Source organism: Vipera berus, assembly GCF_964194415.1.
Source record: "Vipera berus genome assembly, chromosome: 3".
NCBI lineage: Eukaryota > Metazoa > Chordata > Lepidosauria > Squamata > Viperidae > Vipera > Vipera berus.
In genome coordinates this window covers 100338160-100358878 of record NC_138204.1, presented here as the reverse complement: position 1 = coordinate 100358878, position 20719 = coordinate 100338160, and positions in this window count along the sequence as shown.

The window sequence follows — 20719 nt, the reverse complement described above, 5'->3', positions numbered from 1 at the left end:
CCAAGGAATGGGAGGGAACTCCGGCCTACACCACAGGGGAGGTGGACATCTTGGAACACAGCTGGGAGGGTGAAACCCTGGTAAGTAGATCCATTCCACCTATCCTCAAGACAGTGAATATATTAGCTCCCTCCATGCCCAAAGCTGTCAAAGTGAAAGCCTTAATAGAGTTGGCTGTGCCTGCTGCCTCATTAGCCTGACACTAGTAGGGAATTTGGGCATTCCGGTGAGGAGACTAAAGCAACCAATCTCCTTTGGCCAGTTAGATGGGTCCATAGCAGGGGGGTACCAGCTACCCTAGCCACCTTACAAGTTCTCCTGTCCCTGGACACCCATGAGGAAGATATAACATTTATAGTGACCCCAGGCATGGAATGCCCAATGATTTTAGGGCTTGAATGGTTAAAGAAATGGAACCCCTGGATAAATTGGTGGACAGCAGAACTCATCTTCCCGGAGGGGGAGCATGTGAACTTAAAACTGCAAAGGCCCCACCAAACCCGAGGAGCAAAGACAGCATCAGTGGGAGAAGAGAAGGGGTTACCAGAAATACTGGAAGAATACTGGGATCTTGCTGACGTTTTCAGTGAGGAAAGGGCAGATGATCTCCCTCCTCACCAACCCATGGACTGTGCTAAAGAAATCAAACCTGGGGCAAAACTCCTGAAGCCCAGGCTGTGCTCCATGAGCCCTAAAGAGACAGAGGAGATGGAAAGATTCATAAATAAATACTTAGAAAGGGGATTTATTGAACCTGCCAAACCCAAAGTGGCCGCTCTGGTCCTATTAAGGGAGAAAGATGGCACTCTGTGTTTGTGCATAGATTACTGTGCCCTCAATGCAATTAGTGAAAGTAATCTGAATCCCCAGGGTTGCTACCAGTTCAAAGTTCTGCTGTTTGGACTGCAAGGGCCCTCTGCAGTTTCTATGCAATTAATCAATGAAGTACTAAGAGAGCACCTATTTAATGGGGTCCTGGTTTACTTAGATGACCTCCTTATCTTCACTGAGACCAAAGAGAAGCATATTAATCTAGTCAGAGCAGTTCTAAAGAAATTGCGGGCTGCCCACCTATATGCCAAATTATCGCATATCCCCACAGGGCATCAAAATGGACCCCGAGGAAGTCAGGACAGTATTAGAATGGGCACCACCCTGCACAAGGAAGCAATTGCAAAGTTTCCTGAGTTTTGCAAACTTCTACTGCCAATTGATCCCTTCATTCACCCAAATAGCCCTGCCCCTCACAAATTTGTTGAAAATGAGGGGGGGCCCAGTGAAACCCAGCCAGCCCCTGAAGTGGACAATGGAATGTCAAGTGGCATTCGAGAGGCTAGAGAGACTTTTTTCTGCCAAACCTGTACTGAGACACCTGGACCCTGATAAACCTTTTGTAATACAGACAGACACAAACGATGTGGCGGTGGAAGCTGTATTATTACAGGAAAATGATGAGGGGGTACTGCAACCATGTGCATATATATCCAGGAAACTCCTAGACACAGAACAACGTTGGGCAGTGTGGGAAAAGGAAGCTTATGCTGTGAGGTGATCATTACTTACGTGGCGTCATTTCCTTGAAGGAAATAAAATCCCTTTCCAGGTCTGGACAGACCACAAAAATTTGAAAGTGACAAAAGCACCCAGAAAAATAACTCCCAAGCAAGCCCGCTGGTCTCAGCACTTTACTGGCAGATGTACTGTCTCACATGCCCTAGTATAACAGCACATGAGCCACTGACTCTAAACCACTTATGCCTGAACAACAACTGGCAGTGCCAGTAACCACCTGGGCCCAAGCTAAAATGAAGCCGCAGCTGGATAGCCAAACTGGAATCAAATACCGAAAGTCTTTGGAAACAGATGGATGGTTCCAGAAAAATAGAGATGTCTGCACAATCAAAGACAGACTACCCAGGGTGGAGAAGAAGTTATATATACCTGCCACCCAGAGGATCAATTTCATGCAGTTGTGCCATGATACAAAATCAGCAGGATATTCTCGGTTTGTAAAAACTTTACATTTAACTAAAAGGTAATTTTTTGTGGCCATCCATGAAAAAGGACATAGAAAGCTACGTGGCCAGCTGCCAAATGTGCACAACAGTTAAGAGGCTGCAGGGGAAGTCGCCCAGACTGTTACAACCAGTGGTGAACCCTTCAGCCCCCTTGAAAGAAATAGCCATGGATTTTATAGTGGAATTACCAGAAAGCATTGGCAACACTGTCATCTGGGGGATTACGGATTTGTTTTCCAAACAGGTGCACTTTACTTATTTATTTATTTATTTATTTATTTATTTATTTATTTATTTAATTTAATCTAATTTAATTTAATTTAATTTAATTTAATTTGTATACCGCCCTTCTCCCGAAGGACTCAGGGTGGTGAACAGGGCAATAAATAGCAAAAATACAAAAATACAAAAATTAAAAACAGATTAAACCATAGTGCCCAAATACAATAAATAAATTACTTAAAAACCATAATTAAAACCCCAAACCCATCAGACCAGGCTGGCTTGTTCAAACAAATAGGTTTTTAGATCACGTCGGAAGGAGCGAAGGTCGGGAGCCATCCAGAGCTCAACCGGTAATCGGTTCCAAAGGTCAGGCGCACCCACAGAGAACGCCCTCCCCCTGGTGGCCATCAGTCGGCATTCTCTGACCGGTGGCACCCTGAGGAGGCCCACTCTGTGGGAGCGCACTGGGCGGAGGGAAGTTGATGCCGGCCTCAGGTGCTCCCTAAGGTACTCCGTACCCATGCCATGTAGGGCTTTGTAGGTCATTACCAGCACCTTGAAGGCAACTGGAAGCCAATGCAGCTCACGGAGCAGAGGAGTAACATGGGAGTATCGGGAGACCCCCCAACACAACTCTCACGGCTGCATTCTGCACCAGTTGGAGCCTCTGAGTGGTCCTCAAGGGCAGCCCCATGTAGAGAGCATTGCAGTAGTCAAACTGAGAGGTCACGAGCGCATGAGTGACTGTACGTAAGGCATCCCGGTCTAGATAGGGCCGCAACTGATGCACCAGGCGAACCTGGGCGAAGGCCCCTCTAGTCACAGTTACTATATGATCTTCTAAAGAAAGCTGTGAATCTAGGAGGACTCCCAAGTTGCGAGCCCTATCCATAGTAAGAGATGGAATGATCTGAGTTTCCCGAGATGCCGGCACGCACAGCCACTCCGTCTTGTCAGGGTTGAGTTGAAGCCTGTTCCTCCCCATCCAGACCCGGACCGCCTCCAGGCAACGGGACATCACATCGAGGGCATCACTGGGGTGGTTTGGGGTCGAAATGAAAAGCTGGGTATCATCAGGATACTGATGATAAAGGTAAAGGTAAAGGTTCCCCCGCACATGCGTGCTAGTCGTTTCCGACTCTAGGGGATGGTGCTCATCTCCGTTTCATAGCCGAAGAGCCAGCGCTTGTCCGAGGACGTCTCCGTGGTCATGTGGCCAGCATGACTAGCACGGAATGCTGTTACCTTCCCACCGTAGTGGTCCCTATTTTTCTACTTGCATTTTTACGTGCTTTCGAACTGCTAGGTGGGCAGAAGCTGGGACGGGTAACAGGCGCTCACTCTGCTACGCGGCACTCGGGATTCGACCCGCCAAACTGCCGACCTTCCGATCGACAAGTTCAGCGTCCTAACCCACTGAGCCACCAACTCCAAAACCACGAATGATCTCACCCAGAGGCTTCATATAGACAGGAGAGGCGAGAGGACCAACCCCTGAGGAACTCCGCAAACGAGAGGCCTCGAGGTCGACCTCTGTCCCCCTGCCAACACCGACTGCGAGCATCCCAGGAGGTAGGAGGAGAACCACTGAAGAACCGTGCCTCCCACTCCCAATCCCCTGAGACGCCGCAGCAGGACACCATGGCCGATGGTATCAAAAGCTGCTGAGAGGTCTAATAGGACTAGGACAGAGGAGCAACCCCTGTCCCGAGCCCTCCAGAGATCATTCACCAGATCGACCAATGCCGTCTCCGTGCTGTGCCCGGGCCTGAAACCCGATTGGTATGGGTCCAGATAGTCAGCTTCCTCCAGGACCAAAGGGAGCTGATGCGCCACCACGCTCTCAACAACCTTCGCAAGAAAGCGAAGGTTGGAGACTGGACGAAAGTTGTTTAATACAGCTGGGTCCAAGGCAGGCTTTTTGAGGAGAGGTCTCACCACCGACTCCTTCAAGGCGGCGGGGAAACTACCTTCTCTCAAGGAAGCAGATATCACCGCCTGGAGCCAGCCTCGTGTCCCCTCCCGAGCCGCATAAACCAGCCAGGAAGGGCACGGGTCCAATAAACACATGGTGGAGCTCAGCTTCCCCATGATCCCCATGATCCACTTCCTCCAGAGTCACAGGATCAAACTCCTCCCAGATAACATCAACAAGACCGCCCATGTCCTGATCGTCAGACTCTGCCCAGTCGGAGTCCAAACCGGTCCGAATCCGAGCGATTTTGCCCAACAGAAGTTGGCTAAACTCCTTGGCACAACCCTGCAAGGGCTCCTCCCTCACCTCCTGATTAAGGAGGGAGCGGGTCATCCTAAACAGGGCAGCCGGGCGGTTATCTGCGTACGCGATGAGGGTAGCAAAGTAATTAGACCTTGCCATCCTCATCGCCGCGAGATAAGACCTTGTAAAGGACCTTAGTCGCAATCAGTCAGATTCAGACCAGCTGGATCTCCAACAGCTCTCTAGGCCCCATCTCCAACGCTTCATCTCCCGGAGCTCCGCGGAGAACCATGGAGCCCACTGGGATCTGCACCGGGTCAGGGGCTGCAAGGGTACAACTCGGTCGAGTGCCTCCATGGCTGCCTTTTCCCAGGCTTCCACTAAGGCATCTGCCGAGGTGTGAGCAAAGGAGGCAGGTTGGGACCCCAGCACTGCCTGGAACCTCTCAGGGTCCCTTGCCAAAAGATTCCCACCGCAAAACCTTAGCAAAACTATTTGTGCAGGACATGACATTAACAGACTGCATGGAGCACTCCAATGCATCATATCTGATAGGCGAATGCAAATTATGTCAAAGTTTTGGAAAAAATTTTTATCCCTCTTTGAAGCTACTCAGGGACTGTCATCTGGTCATCATCCTCAGGTGAACAGCCAATTGGAACATGGGAACTCCAGTACTTGAGCAATACTCAAGATGCTTTATTAATTTTCAGAAAACAAATTGGATGGACCTACTAACCTTCGCAGAAGTTGCTTACAATAATGCAGTCCACTCCAGCACAGGCTACATTCCTTTTCAAATAGCCACTGGTCAAAGTTTCAACCCTATTCCAGAATTAATCCCAAACGAACCAGAAATCCCATCACTGAAAGAATGGATTGCACAGTTGCAAAACACCTTGGTATTCGTTAGGAAAGCTTTAGATGAAGCACAGGGAGACAAAAAGATAGTAGAACCCACACCATTCAGGGTAGGAGAAATGGTATACTTATCTACATAATACCTAAAATCCCTACAGCCCTGTAAAAAACTTGGACCAAAATATATAGGACCTTTTCCAATTAAAAAAAAAATCATAAACCCAGTAACAGTAGAATTAGAACTACCCAAAAATCTTAGGCAAATACACCCAATCTTTCACTGCAGTTTGCTGAAAAGGGAACCACAGTCCTTTATGGTCAAAAAACCCACCAGCACCACCTTCTATCATGGTTGAAGGACAACAACACTTCAAGGTTAAAGAAATCCTATATTCTAGAAAGTACCATGGAGCAAGAGCCTTGGTGGAGCAGTGGGCTAATGCCTCCTTAAGTAACACCAGCTGCCTGCAATTATTGCAGGTTCGCATCCCACCAGGCTCAAGGTTGACTCAGCCTTCCATCCTTCCGAGGTAGGTAAAATGAGGACCCAGATTGTTGGGGGCAATAAGCTGACTTTGTAATAATGCTGCTTGGGGGGGGCAAAAGCCCTAATAAGCAGGCATATACATAGAATAAAGGCTATTGCTAAGCACATTTGATATGTACTTAGATTGTAAGCCGCCCTGAGTCTTCAGAGAAGGGCGGGATATAAATGGGATTAAAAAATAAATAAAAATAAAAATAAAGTTTAATACCTAGTAGCTTGGAAACACCTTCCTTCCTCAGAAAATGTGTGGGTCCATAAACGTCACATCAGAGCACCTAAGCATGGGCCTGGATTATCTTAGGGAGCACCTGCTGCCAGCATCAACTTCCCATCGTCCTGTGTGCTCCCATAGGGAGGGCCTCCTTAGGGTGCCACCGGTCAGGGAATGCTGGCGGGTGATCCCCAGAGGGAGGGCATTCTCTGTGGGCGTGCCTGCCCTTTGGAATGATTTACCTGTGGAACTCCAGACTGCCCCTGACCTGCGCTCGGTTTGCCGGGAGCTGAAAACCTGGCTTTTCGATCTATCTGTCCTGGACTGAGAGGGGTTTTAGTTTCAAGTTTTTTAACATTGTTTTTATTGTTGGGCTATTAATTAATTTAATTCTTTTTAATTCTATTTTTATTTTAATTTTATATTGTCTTTTAAATATTGCCCTGTAAACTGCCCTGAGTCCTTCGGGAATAGGGCAGTATAGAAAACTAATTAAATAAATAAATAAATAAATAAATAAGTTGCTAAAGAGGTTTCATATAGAATATCCTCACAACCAGGCCAACATCTATATTTCCTTTACAGGTGGATCTCTCCTATTTTTAAAGGGGGCAGGATGTCAGAATCCATTTATATTTTATTTCTATCTCCTCTGAGCTAAACCCAAATCTCATCTTCCCCTGGATTTGCCATTCCCAAGGGGGAAAGGGAACAGGCATGGGGCTTTATGGCTTTCACTTCCTCCCTTAAATGTAACCTTTGTTTATCCTGCCTGCCTGCTATCCATCAGAATATAACCAATTGCTTTCTTACTAGGCATTCTCTCTCAATTTATGGGCAACTAGGAAAATGGGTGGAAAAGGGAGAAATGCAACCCTCCAGGATCTGGTTTGTTTCTCCAAATGAAGTGTGAGGAGGGTGGAAATGATCCTGCTGCAAATGGACTGTTATCTCTCCTTTCCCACGATGGGCTTACCACCTAGAGCTTAGCTGATCCAGAACTGACTGAATGAACTGTGGGATGGTGTTTGCTTGGGGACACTTTAAAAATATCGATCTGTGAGGGAATCCCTCAGGATCATGTCTATTATGCCTGCTATCTCCTATTTCTTAGTAAAAGTTCCTGCTTAGGAAATCTTGACTCCAAGAGTCCTACTTTCTTAAGATGTTGGCTGAGGTGGGTTCTGACATAGATCCAGGAGGTGGCAGTCACAATTAATATCAAATAGAAGCTGATTCAAGAAGCTATCTCCAAACACAAGGGGAGAATGGAAAAAAGCCTATAACAGCAGTCTTTTTTAAAAAAAATTCTTGAGTTTGATCTGAAATCTAAGTAGTGATTCAATGCAAATAGGTTAACATAACTTCACAGTGCCGAGGTAAGAAACTTTTGATTTTATTCTCCCTGCAGTGTTCCATGTAAGATGTGTCTATACGTCTACTAGGTGTTTTGAACATCTTTTGAAAATATCTAAAGAATGAGTGTGCATGAGAGAATACATACAGGAACATGTACGCGTCTTCTGGACTTTTGCTTTAGAGACCCCAATCTATTTTCTTTTGAAGTGTGTTGGTGCATCCATATTACATCTATAAATGACTAAATCTTCCATATAGTATTTGTACCTTTCAATTGGGCAAAATTGCAAGGTATAGGGGAACAATTGTTGAACCAAGGTAACTCACCTGGGCAAATGTACAAAAACTGGCACCCATGACTCACATGGGAATGAAACGAGTGATTTCTGACCCTCCCAGCCAATTTCCCACAAACAATATCAATAGGGAAGCCAGTAATGGGGAAGCCACTCCTGCTCCCTCTGCTTTTTTACACATCTATTGTCATTTTGTTTCTCCATTTAGATAAGGAAATAGCTCTGAAAGATGACCTAATAGATTACAGGTTGTCTAGAGCAGGGGTGTCAAACTGCTGGCCCATGGGTCGAATGTGTCATCAGAAGCTGCACCAACCCCAGCTCTGGCAAGGGGAAAAAAGTCGTGATACGTTGCGTCACGTCTAAGGTTTGCTATTATGAGACCAAAGTGTCTCAAACAAAAGCTGTCCATAGTAAATATACTAGGGACATATGGATAGTATATAAATTTGAAAAATAATAAAATGTAAATGGCAGCCATCAAAACAAAATCCAACATTTTCTTGGAGATCAGTTCCAAAAATATGGACATGCAAATGAGAAACAGAATATTGCATGTGTATGATAAATGCAATTTTATTGCCTGCCTGTGTCATTCTTATCTCCATCCTAGTGATCATGGTTCCTTTTTGAAATAATATTGTTTTATAACTTAGTACTTGATATAAGAAAGTGTGCTGTTTGTTTGATCTTGACATCCAGAAAATTGGATTAATTTGGCAGTTGGATTAAACATCTTGAACACTGTCCAGACACACCTCAAAGATTTTTATAGGCCAGTACAGTGGATTCTTTCCTTCTTTCTTTCTTTCTTTCTTTCTTTCTTTCTTTCTTTCTTTCTTTCTTTCTTTCTTTCTTTCTTTCTTTCTTTCTTTCTTTCTTTCTTTCTTTCTTTCTCTCTCTCTCTCTCTCTCTCTCTCTCTTCTCTTCTCTTCTCTTCTCTTCTCTTCTCTTCTCTTCTCTTCTCTTCTCTTCTCTTCTCTTCTTTTTTATTTTCTCCAGATGTTGTCCTTGCACTGCTAACTATAAATTCCAGTCACAAAATTGGTTAAAAATCACATCATTAAAAAAGTGAATTTTTGTTTTTGTGTTATCGTTGTTATTAGCATTAGCATTTTATTGATGGGAAGGAGATGGAAATTTATACAGCAATGGGAATGGAAATATAACAGGCCTACTGTTTTTGTAGATTTGTTTTAAACCTAAAGTAAGGAAAACTCATAGGTTTTTTTAAGAACTTAGAACTTAAGTTTTTTGAAGAACAATACTAATGAAATGTGGGTTTTTTTTCACAAATACAGTGCAACTTTCTACAGCCATTCTAAGTTATTTCTGTTTGTAACCCAGACTGCATCAATTTTTTTCCACATCGTGTAATATGCTGGAAATGTTAGAAGAATATTCTGAGTTCACATCTAGATTGGGTGCTCTGTAGAACACACAGGGCAAGTTACTTGGAGCAGAGGCAACATAACATGAAGTACAGCACTCCAAAGGTAGGCTCTGAAATAATAAAAAAGAGAGTAGTAATATTTATAATAATAGCGGGTTTTGATCTTGTGGTATGTAGATGTTTCAGTTGAGTTGTTTTGCCCTCAAGTATGAAGTCTGGTGTTGAGGAAATGCTGTCTCCTGCCCTGCAGGTTATATTAATCTTCTCTAGGTATGGAATTTTATGAGAGATCTGGAATCAGGATTTGGGTGAGAAGTCTAGTATCACAGAGTGGTATTGTTGCTTTGATTTGACAACCTCATCTGGCTTCCTGGAAAGACAAGCTCTGTCATTCACTTGGGTGTCCATATAGATGGAAAGGCTTAAGTGGTTCTCTGTTTTCTTAATTGTAGGCTTACAATCAGGTTGAAGGAACCCATGGGTATCCATGCTGGCACATGGTCATTTTCTTCCTAAGAAAGGAATAAATTAAAAAGTTGATAGGAGTAAATCAGTGGTTCCAGAAAATCCCACAAGCCACCCCAAAATTCTATTGAACAATCTGAAATACACCTCTGAACCACTCACCCAATGGAGAAATGATCTAAAGGGACATTCATCTGCTTGACAAAGATTGTCTAAATAAAAACTTCGTTCATGGGCAGGTTACTATATTCCTAAACTGAACATTAGAAAGGAAAAACTGTAAGAAACACAGAAGAAATATATGAAATATACTAAAACATTCTGTGAAATACTTTATAGTAATAAAATCACTTATGTTTTTTGAAATTGCTTAGCATTAAAGACACATCTAAATCCCAATATTGTTTGCCTAATTTTCTGTGTCTATATTTTCCAAAAAACAAACCTGTGACAAGAGAACACAATATCATCTTTCTCCTAAAGAGGAAAATGGGCACAATTTTACTTCACAGTACATCTGATTTGGAAAGATTCTACATCATATTTAATGCAGTGATAAAACCAGCTTAAAGTATGACTTGTATTCATTCCAAAATAATTGTTAGGGTAAGGGCAAATTATATGAAGTACAGAATACTAATTGTGCACTAGACAGGAAATAATTAACACATTTCCAACTGTTGCATTAGCTTGATCATAAATCAGTATACAGATAGCATTAGAACTGAGAAATTATAAATTAGGTAGAAAAAGATCTGCAGAGAAAAAATCTCTAGCCTATAACTCATAGATGATAACTATATAATTGTAACTATCAGTTATGAGATAGCACTGTGTCACAGAAACAGATATAACCACCTAAGAAAAGATCTGTAACAAGTCTACAGTTTATACCATTCAGTATCCAGGTAGCCCTCAATTAAACCATTAAGCAAAGTATGCAAGTGCTTTGATCATCAAGGGAAGGGGTCACCACATAATTTTTTCCCTTAGCTATCATGCCCTTAATACTTTCATTGTCACACTTGACTTTAGTTTTCATCACTTACTAAGTTTTAATGCCAGTTAGATAATGGAAGGGCATAGAGTCCCATTGTTGGGCGGTGCTTAGAACATTAGGGGCACAACTTGAAAATCTGTTTATAGAAGAAGTTTTATTTAGGTAGGAAAAATAATACATAGGAGTCATCTCAACTGCTAGATCCTCTTTAGCTGGGAATGTGATTTGGGACCTAGCACTCTCTTAGGAGCATAGTCAGGCTCTGACTCCTTGATGGCTGAAAAGCAACCACCAGTGTTTTATCTGATTCATCACTCAAAGGTGGCTGGCAGTCTGTTGCTTCCTGAAATACAGGATAAGTCTCCAAGATTTCTCTTTCTGCCTCAAAATCAAAGAAATCTATCTGTCAGAATCTATTTTTATTTCATTTCTAACTCCCTCTCTGTGCAAACCCCCTTACTGGATTCTGCCATTCCCAAGGAGGAAAGAATGAACATGAACTATATGTTTTGGGTATTTTAGGTCATAGTCCTTTCAGTAAATGCAATGATATATCCTTTTGTATTGCTTCTTCCTTCTTCTGTAATGAGAATGGTCTGCACGATCAGCATGATTTGATACTCTATTCATAATTTGCTGTATACTTAAATGGTTAAATAGCAATAACAATAGCACTTAGACTTATATACCACTTCTTAGTGCTTTACAGCCCTCTCTAAGTGGTTTGCAGAGTCAGCATATTTCTCCAACAATCTGGGTCCTCATTTTACTGATCTCAGAAGGATGGAAGGCTGAGTCAGCCTTGAGCTGGTGAGAATCAAACTCCTGGAGTGAGCTGAGAGTTAGCCTGCAGTGCTGCATTCTGACCACCGAGCCATCATGTCTATTTACAGAATGATTCTTCCTCTTTAAAAGGTAAAGGTTCCCCCGCACATGCGTGCTAGTCATTTCCAACTCTAGGGGCCGGTGCTCATCTCTGTTTCAAAGCCGAAGAGCCAGCGCTTGTCCGAGGATGTGTCTGTGGTCATGTGGCTGGCATGACTAGATGCCAAAGGGGCACAGAATGCTGTTACCTTCCCACCGTAGTGGTCCCTATTTTTCTACTTGCATTTTTACGTGCTTTCGAACTGCTAGGTTGGCAGAAGCTGGGACGAATAACAGGTGCTCACTTTGTTACGCGGCACTAGGGATTCGACCATCTGATCGACAAGCTCAGTATCCTAACCCACTGAGCCACCACATCTTCCTCTTTATTTCACCTTTAATATCAAGACCTGAAAATGAACTATCCCTGGCAATAAATTAAATCTATAATTTATAAAATGTATGAATTTATGGGAGAGGGGTGGAGGGAGAGAAAGACAGAAATTACTACTTTGTGCATTTTTCCCATTTGAATTGCTTTGATGTCCATTTTACTCATGCTGTAGTAGCCGGTCAATGTGTTGCTTTCACGTACGTGGATATAAAATGTATCTACCTCCAAATTCTTACATAAGGCTTTATGGGCTTGGATTTATTGTGAAAACTCTAGTGCAAGTATTGATACTCCCATCAGTTTGGAGCGCAGCCTATTATTAATAGCTTGTTTCCTTCCTTTCAAAAGGAAGCAATCAAATTCTAAGCTGCTAAAGTATGGGAAACACATGCATTATATTTTCAAGTAAAAAGAACTTAGGTTCAAAAGTAAATGTTTTTTTTAATAAAAACAAACTTAAAAGGTAAAGGTAAAGGTTCCCCCGCAGATGCGTGCTAGTCGTTTCCAACTCTAGGGGCCGGTGCTCATCTCCATTTCAAAGCCGAAGAGCCAGCGCTTGTCCAAGGACATCTCCGTGGTCATATGGCCAGCATGACTAGACACCAAAGGCGCATGGAACGCTGTTACCTTCCCACCGTAGTGGTCCCTATTTTTCTACTTGCATTTTTACGTGCTTTTGAACTGCTAGGTTGGCAGAAGCTGGGACGAGTAACAGGCACTCACTCTGTTACGCGGCACTCGGGATTTGACCTGCCAAACTGCCGACTTTCTGATCGACAAGCTTAGCGTCCTAACCCACTGAGCCATCGCGTCCCTTAAAACAAACTACACAAGAACAATTTATCAGTATCTATGATATTAGATACTGATTTTTGTCTGTGTGGAAATAAAATATTCAAGTGTTTAGTTTTTTCCAATCAGCATAATGCTTTAACAGACAATATTTCTTCCTTTCTTAAAACAGACACACCTCTGTGTATATATTTGTGAAGGCATCCATTTGTATGCTTTATAGAAAATTACAGTGAGTAGCTCCATATAGAATTGAGATACTTTATTCAGAAACTCTGAAAATAACTAGATTTAATGTGTCTCTATATTTTTTGTGTTGTGTTGTATGTGTGTGTGTGTACTGCTTCAGTCTTGTCTTCCGATGACTATATGGACAACTCCATGTAGTTTTGTTGGCAACAGTTTCAGAAGTGGTTTGTCACTGTCTCCTTCCTAAGGCTAAATTTGATTACTTGCCTATGTCACCCAACTGGTTTCCTTACCTAATGCCTTTGATTGTTTTGACTGTGTCAAGTTGTGGGATGTCTTTAGGAAAATGAGACTCTCACAATATTTAATTGTCTTCACGAAAAATGTATTACAGTACAGGAAGTCATACAGACAGCATCCCATCTCCACTTGGTTTAACAGAGTACAGGATAGATAGAAAGCCATATCCTTTTCAGAAAACTAAACATTTAGTTGCAACAACTGTAGCACTTTCATTTTTACTATACCTTACAAAAAGAAATTATAATTTCAATGTTCAGTCATCCAAATAACTAGAATTTACTAGTATCTCTTTTACATCTGCATTATCTTTGCTAAATTCCCATTAGAGCTTAAAATTCCCCATTAGGACATGAATACTTAAATAATCCTTTCTCTTCAAAAGAATCTGTGGTACGTATGGGTAATTCTTCTAAGACACACTATTATTACCATAATCATCAAAGCTAAAAGATTCATTTAGTACTGGTACAGCAAAACAATATATGAGTTCAGTAACATGTCTGAAAGCAGGTTATAATAGATGCTCACTTTGACTCATGATGGAGCAGGTCCTTCGAATTGACCAACGGGCATGCCTTGATTTTAACACGCACATTTAACAAACTCCCCAAGAACCTAATGATTCTGAGTGTCAGGATTCCAATGAATACAATTGTTGAAAAGGTAGTCATCTGTGGAAGTGGGCAGATCAATCCATTGCATTACCCAAACTAGGCTTGAATCATCTTGCAGTGAGAGCTATGCATGTTTTCATTCAAATTCATGAATGGAGACCCTATATACAATTCCAACATGATCTAAAGCTTTGTGTATTCCCAGAAGTGACAACATAAGGCTCCACTTGAGATATAAATTGGGTTTTAATTATCAATAGTTGAATGAAAAAACAGAGAGGCACTGCATATGAATTACTGTGTGACTTCTCATGGGCAAGAGGTAATGTAGTACTCACTTGACTGGCATCCCTGTATGAATTAGTTATGAGATCCATCTGTTGTCAGATGATTGAAAAGGTATATTTAGCTGCAGACCTTTCTGAAACCCTAAACCTTTTAAAAATTCCTTAACATCACTGTCCTGTCATTCAGATAAGGAAACAGCTTGAATGATACTTTGGCAGTATGCAGCTCACATTTTAGCTGTACTTTGTCTGAAATAAAAGCATGGTGCTGAAAAAGTGTATGGACATGAGGACATTCTGACATTAGGTTGTTGATTTTATCAATAAAGGGTGCAACAGTTGATTGTCTTATAGCATATGACAGAATCCATTTATATCACATTTCATAATTGTATAGGTAGAACAATGTGCTTATTCTGGGGATTCTGCCATCTCTCCGAGGGGGGGGAGAGGATGGTTACTAAAGCGATCTTCAAACAACAGGGAATGTTTTAACTGGGGGAGGGAGGGGGACAGACAGGTCTGGATTGCATCTTCATTTACAACTGAAAAGGAAAGCAATAACCATAACAACCAAGGAGAGTTCCCTTTCCCATGGAAGGCCCTGACACCTAAGCAAAGGATGAGAGCCTGACCAAATGGATGAGGGGAGGGGCTGAAATGGGAATGCTTTATATAGGATTGAAATGTAACTTTGTTAGATTCCGTCTTGTATTGCCACAATCGATTCCATCCTAGTAAACATTTTCCTTTTGGACTAAACTTGCATCCAAGAGTTCTTATTTCCTAAGATGTGGATTGAGGTGGGTCCTGACAGTAGACGGAATCTGCTTTAAGAGTCAACCTGGAAGGGAAAACCTTACTGGGGGACTTTGCAACAAATACAATGTCTGGCGACGAAGCAAGAGAGGAGGGAAGCCCCATGGAGGGGGAGTCTTCCCCCCAAATGGAATCCCAGAGACGATGGGAAGCTGAAGCAGCATATTCCCCCGGGGAAGAAGCGGTGGAGCAGTACAACCAAAAACCCCGGTGCTCGATGGGCGTTGGAAGGAAAAGTGAGTGGGAAAAGGCTTCGGGAGAAGCGACCCTGAGGCGGAGTAACCACCAACTGGAATGGAGGCAAGAGATGGAGAGTTCCCTGCACGCCAGTGAGGAGGAGCAGATCCTGGAAAGGGCCATTGATCTGATGAAAGCAACCCTGAGCTCACTGAGGGAGGAGAGAGCTGAAAATCGCAACCGAGGCAGCACCTGGGGATGCAACTGGAAAGGTAACGGAGGGGATCCAACACCTGAAACCCCGGGGCCGTCCAATGGAACAGGAATTGCTGCCTCAGCAGTACCCACCCCCCCAGAACCACAGACAGGGACCAGGATGAGGAGCGATACCGGCCACGGCGCAGACAATGCTCCAGCCAAAGACTCCCACCCCTGGAAGTCAAATTCAAGGGGGAACCATCGCGACTTGGATTTTTCCTAACCCAAGTCCTCAGCTACATGGAAGAGTACGGACAGGACATCCCCAGTGACAAAACACGCATCCAATTGTGCAATCTGCCTTGGACGGGACGGCTGCAGACTGGGTGGTAAACTTGCATGACTCCAATGCCCCAGAACTCAACTACTTCAACCGATTCATGTCATCTTTGAGGCGGCGGTTCGAGGATCCTTTGGCTGACCGTAAGGCCCGGGAGAGAATCAAAAAGGTGAGGCAGGGCAGGCGAGCAGTGGCTGATTATACCCAAGAATTCTGAGCCATTGCCAGCAAGCTGAACTGGCCAGAAGACATACTCCTTAGCCACTTCAAAGACGGTCTAAACTACGACCTGTATGATGCTTGCCTGCCTCGAGGAGACCCACCCCACCTCGACGACTGGTACATCCTGGCGGAGGAAGTGGAAATAGACCTACTGAAGAGACACCGCAGAGGAAAACCATGGGGCCGCCTGCCACCCGAGCAAACACACGAGGGGGAAAACCCACCAGCCACAGCCAAAAAATCAACAGGTTGCTTCAACTGCAGGAGAGAGGGCCACTGTGCTGCAGAATGTCATTCAAAAGCCCCCCCATGAAAACCAGAGGCATCATCCTCCAAGAAGCCGGGGAAGCCCCAAGGCAGCACAAAAGAATCTTCCATGAAGGGGACAGAGACTGTAGAGTCCACAATTCCTGCCAGGAACTGGGACTGGACTCCAGCCTGCACCGCAGGGATGGTGGACAACTCGGAAGACAGCTCAGAGGGAGAACCATTGGTAAGTGGACCCCTTACACCCATACTTAAGACAGTGACTATATTAGCTTCCCCTATGCCTGAAGCAGCCAAAATAAAAGCTCTGATAGACTCTGGGTGCATCCGCTGCCTTATCAGCCCAACGCTGGTGGAGAGATTGAGCATCCCAGTGAGGAGGCTAAAACAACCAATCTCTTTTAGTCAATTAGATGGGACAATAGCAGGGGGAGGACCAGCCACCCTAGCCACTTTACCAATCCACCTATCACTGGGGCCCCATGAGGAGGACATAACATTTATAGTGGCCCCAGGCATGGAATGCCCAATGATTCTAGGACTGGAATGGCTGAAGAAATGGAACCCCGGGATAAACTGGAGGACAGCAGAACTCAATTTCCCAAAGGGGGGGGCAGAAGAACTTAGACTCTAAAAGCACCCCCCCCAATCCAGAGGGAGGAGACAGCAGCAGTGGGGAAAGAGAAGGAATTACCAGAGATACCGGAGGAATACAGGGACCTGGCTGAGGTTTTCAGTGAGGAAAGAGCAGATGAGCTTCCCCGCCACTGCCCCACAGACTGTACCATAGAATTCAAACCTGGGGCAAAACTCCCAAAACCCAGGATGTATGCCATGAGCCCAAGGGAAATGGCAGAAATGGAGAGATTCATAAAGAAAAACTTAGAAAGAGGATTTATTGAGCCTGCCAAACCCAAAGTGGCCGCCTCGGTTCTGTTCAAGGAGAAGAAGGATGGGTCTTTTCGTTTGGTTGTGGATTATAGAAATTTGAACACAATTAGTGAATGTAATCTGTACCCCCTTCCCCTAATGAAGGATATGCTATCCCATCTATCGAAAGGAAAGATTTTTACCAAACTAGACCTGAGGGAAGCATACTACCATATTAGGATTAAGGAAGGAGACGAATGGAAGACTGCATTCAACTGCCCAATGGAGTGCTATCAATTCAAAGTATTGCCATTCGGACTGCAAGGGGCCCCCGCAGTCTTTATGCAATTAATTAATGACGTGCTGAGAGAGCACCTATATAAGGGGGTCCTGGTTTACCTCGATGACATCCTTATCTTCACAGAAACCAAAAAGGAACATATCAAACTAGTCAGAGCAGTCCTGAAGAAGTTGCGAGCTGCCCACTTATATGCTAAATTATCGAAGTGTGAATTCCATCAGGAAAAAATCGACTACCTGGGATATCGCATATCTCCAGAGGGCATCGAAATGGACCCTGAGAAGGTCAGGGCAGTACTAGAGTGGGCACCCCCCCGCACATGGAAGCAATTGCAAAGTTTCCTGGGGTTTACAAACTTCTACCGCCAATTCATCCCCGCATTTGGCCAAATAGCCATGCCCCTCACAAATTTGTTGAAAACGAAGGGGGGTCACCCGTGAAACCCAGCCAGCCTCTAAAATGGTCAATGGAATGTCAAGCAGCATTTGAGAGGCTAAAGAGACTTTTTTCTGCTGAACCTGTCCTAAAACACCCAGATCCCGACAAACCTTTTGTAATACAGGCAGATGCGAGTGATGTAGTGGAAGGAGCCGTACTATTACAAGAAAATGATGGGGGGACATTGCAACCATGTGCATACACATCCAGAAAACTCACAGAAACAGAACAACGCTGGCCAATATGGGAAAAAGAGGCATTCTTGTTGAGGTGGGCATTACTAACATGGCGCCAATTTTTAGAAGGAAATAAAATACCTTTCCAGGTCTGGACAGACCACAAGAATTTGGAAGCACTAAAAACGCCCAGGAAGCTCACTCCTAAGCAAGCCCGCTGGTCCCAACATTTTCACCGATTCAATTTCACTCTCAAACACTTACCGGGGGGAAAGAACTTCCTGGCAGATGCATTATCCCGCATGCCCAAATATAACAGCACAAGAGTTACTGACTTTAAACCACTTGTACCGGAACAACAACTGGCAGCACCAGTCACCACCAGGGCACAAGAAAAAATGAAGCCGAAGGTAGATAGCCAAACTGGAATAGAATTCAGGAAATCTTTGGAAAGTGATGAATGGTTCCAGAAAAATAAACATGTGTGCACAATTAAAGATGGACTGGCATGGGTGGGGGAGAAGCTATATATACCTGCCACCCAGAGAATCAATTTCATGCAACTGTGCCATGATACAAAGTCAGCAGGACACTTTGGCTTTGTAAAAGCCCTACACTTAACTAAAAGGCAATTTTGGTGGCCATCTATGAAAAAGGACATAGAAAGCTATGTGGGTAGCTGTCAAATTTGCGCGATGGCCAAAAGACTGCAAGGGAAACCGCCAGGTCTGTTACAACCGGTGGCAAACCCCTCAGCTCCATGGAAAGAAATAGCCATGGATTTTATCGTAGAACTGCCAGAAAGTAATGGAAACACCGTAGTCTGGACTGTCACAGATCTGTTCTCTAAGCAAGTATATTTCATACCTTGCCAAAAAATCCTGACCGCAAAAGCATTAGCAAAACTTTTTGTACAGCATATTTACAGATTGCACGGGGTACCACAACGCATCATATCTGACAGAGGGGTGCAATTTACATCAGCATTTTGGAAAGAATTTTTATCCCTCTTAGGAACCACCCAAGGACTGTCATCTAGTCACCATCCTCAGACAGACGGAGCTTCTGAAAGACTTAATAATGTACTTGAACAATATCTAAGATGCTTTATTAATTTTCAGCAGTCCGACTGGGCGGACCTACTGCCTTTCACAGAAGTAGCATATAATAATGCAGACCCTTTCCAATTAAAAGAATCATAAACCCAGTAACAGTTGAATTAGAACTACCCAAAAATCTTAGACGAATACACGCAACCTTCCACTGCAGTCTATTAAAGAGAGAACAACAATCACCACTACAAGCAAAAATCCCACCACCACCACCCCCCATCATGGTGGAAGGAGAACAACATTTTGAAGTGAAAGAAATCTTAGATTCCAGAAAACACCATGGAACGATACAATATTTAGTGGCATGGAAACACCTCCCCTCCTCAGAAAATGAGTGGGTTAACAAACTCCATGTTAAAGCACCTAAGTTGCTTAAGAGGTTTCATACAGAATATCCGAACAAACCAGGCTAACATTTATATGTTTTCTTTCCCCACAGATGGACTCATCTTTTTTCTGAAAGGAGAGCCGAATGTCAGAATCCATTTATATCACATTTCATAATTGTATAGGTAGAACAATGTGCTTATTCTGGGGATTCTGCCATCTCTCCGAGGGGGGGGGGAGAGAGGATGGTTACTAAAGTGATCTTCAAACAACAGGGAATGTTTTAACTGGGGGAGGGAGGGGGACAGACAGGTCTGGATTGCATCTTCATTTACAACTGAAAAGGAAAGCAATAACCATAAAACCAAGGAGAGTTCCCTTTCCCATGGAAGGCCCTGACACCTAAGCAAATGATGAGAGCCTGACCAAATGGATGAGGGGAGGGGCTGAAATGGGAATGCTTTATATAGGATTGAAATGTAACTTTGTTAGATTCCATCTTGTATTGCCACAATCGATTCCATCCTAGTAAACATTTTCCTTTTAGACTAAACTTGCATCCAAGAGTTCTTATTTCCTAAGATGTGGATTGAGGTGGGTCCTGACAGTATATATTTAGACTGCAGTTGAAATTACCAAAATAGTGGTTTAAAACTGAAATTACTTTGCAGAATGCTGGGTTAAATGATTTGTATATGATGATACCTGCTTTTTTGCATTAAATATCCTGGAGTTGTATAACTGGATATGATGAGCATGCTGATGACACATTACCTCATGCTGCTTGTAGTAGGCTTAAATGTTTTGCAAATGGCAACAAACTAGGGAAACCAGCCTACAATAATAAAAGACTGGCCCATCTTGAAGGACTGACAAGTATTTAATGAGTTATTATTTACAGTGAATTTATATTACAAAAATGTTTCTGGGCTTGTTTTCTTCAGATGCATTTTTGAAATTTCAAGGACTATTACTTTTCATAAATATTGTGCTCCTTTATTGTTTAACTTGTTCTTCCTTTTATTTTCTCCCTCTATTAACAGGGGTGCTTATTTTGTTTACTTCCACCCATCCCATGTTGTACATGAATGTTCTCATCGCTTCCACTTCACTAAAAAGACTTTTTGAGTATCAGATTGGTGTGGTAGTTAAGGCACCAGGTTAGAAAACTTGAGGAAGTCTCTAGGCCTGCCTTACGCACAAAACCAAAATTCTCTTTGTCAATTTTCACTGCCACCTCACATAACTTAGGTACATTATACATAGTGTATGGTTTCCTGTCAAACAAGATAAAACCTACAAGCAAGCTTTTGATTTCTCATATATATATATATATATATATATATATATATATATATATATATATATATATATATATATATATATATATATATATATATATATATATATATATATATATATATATATATATATAT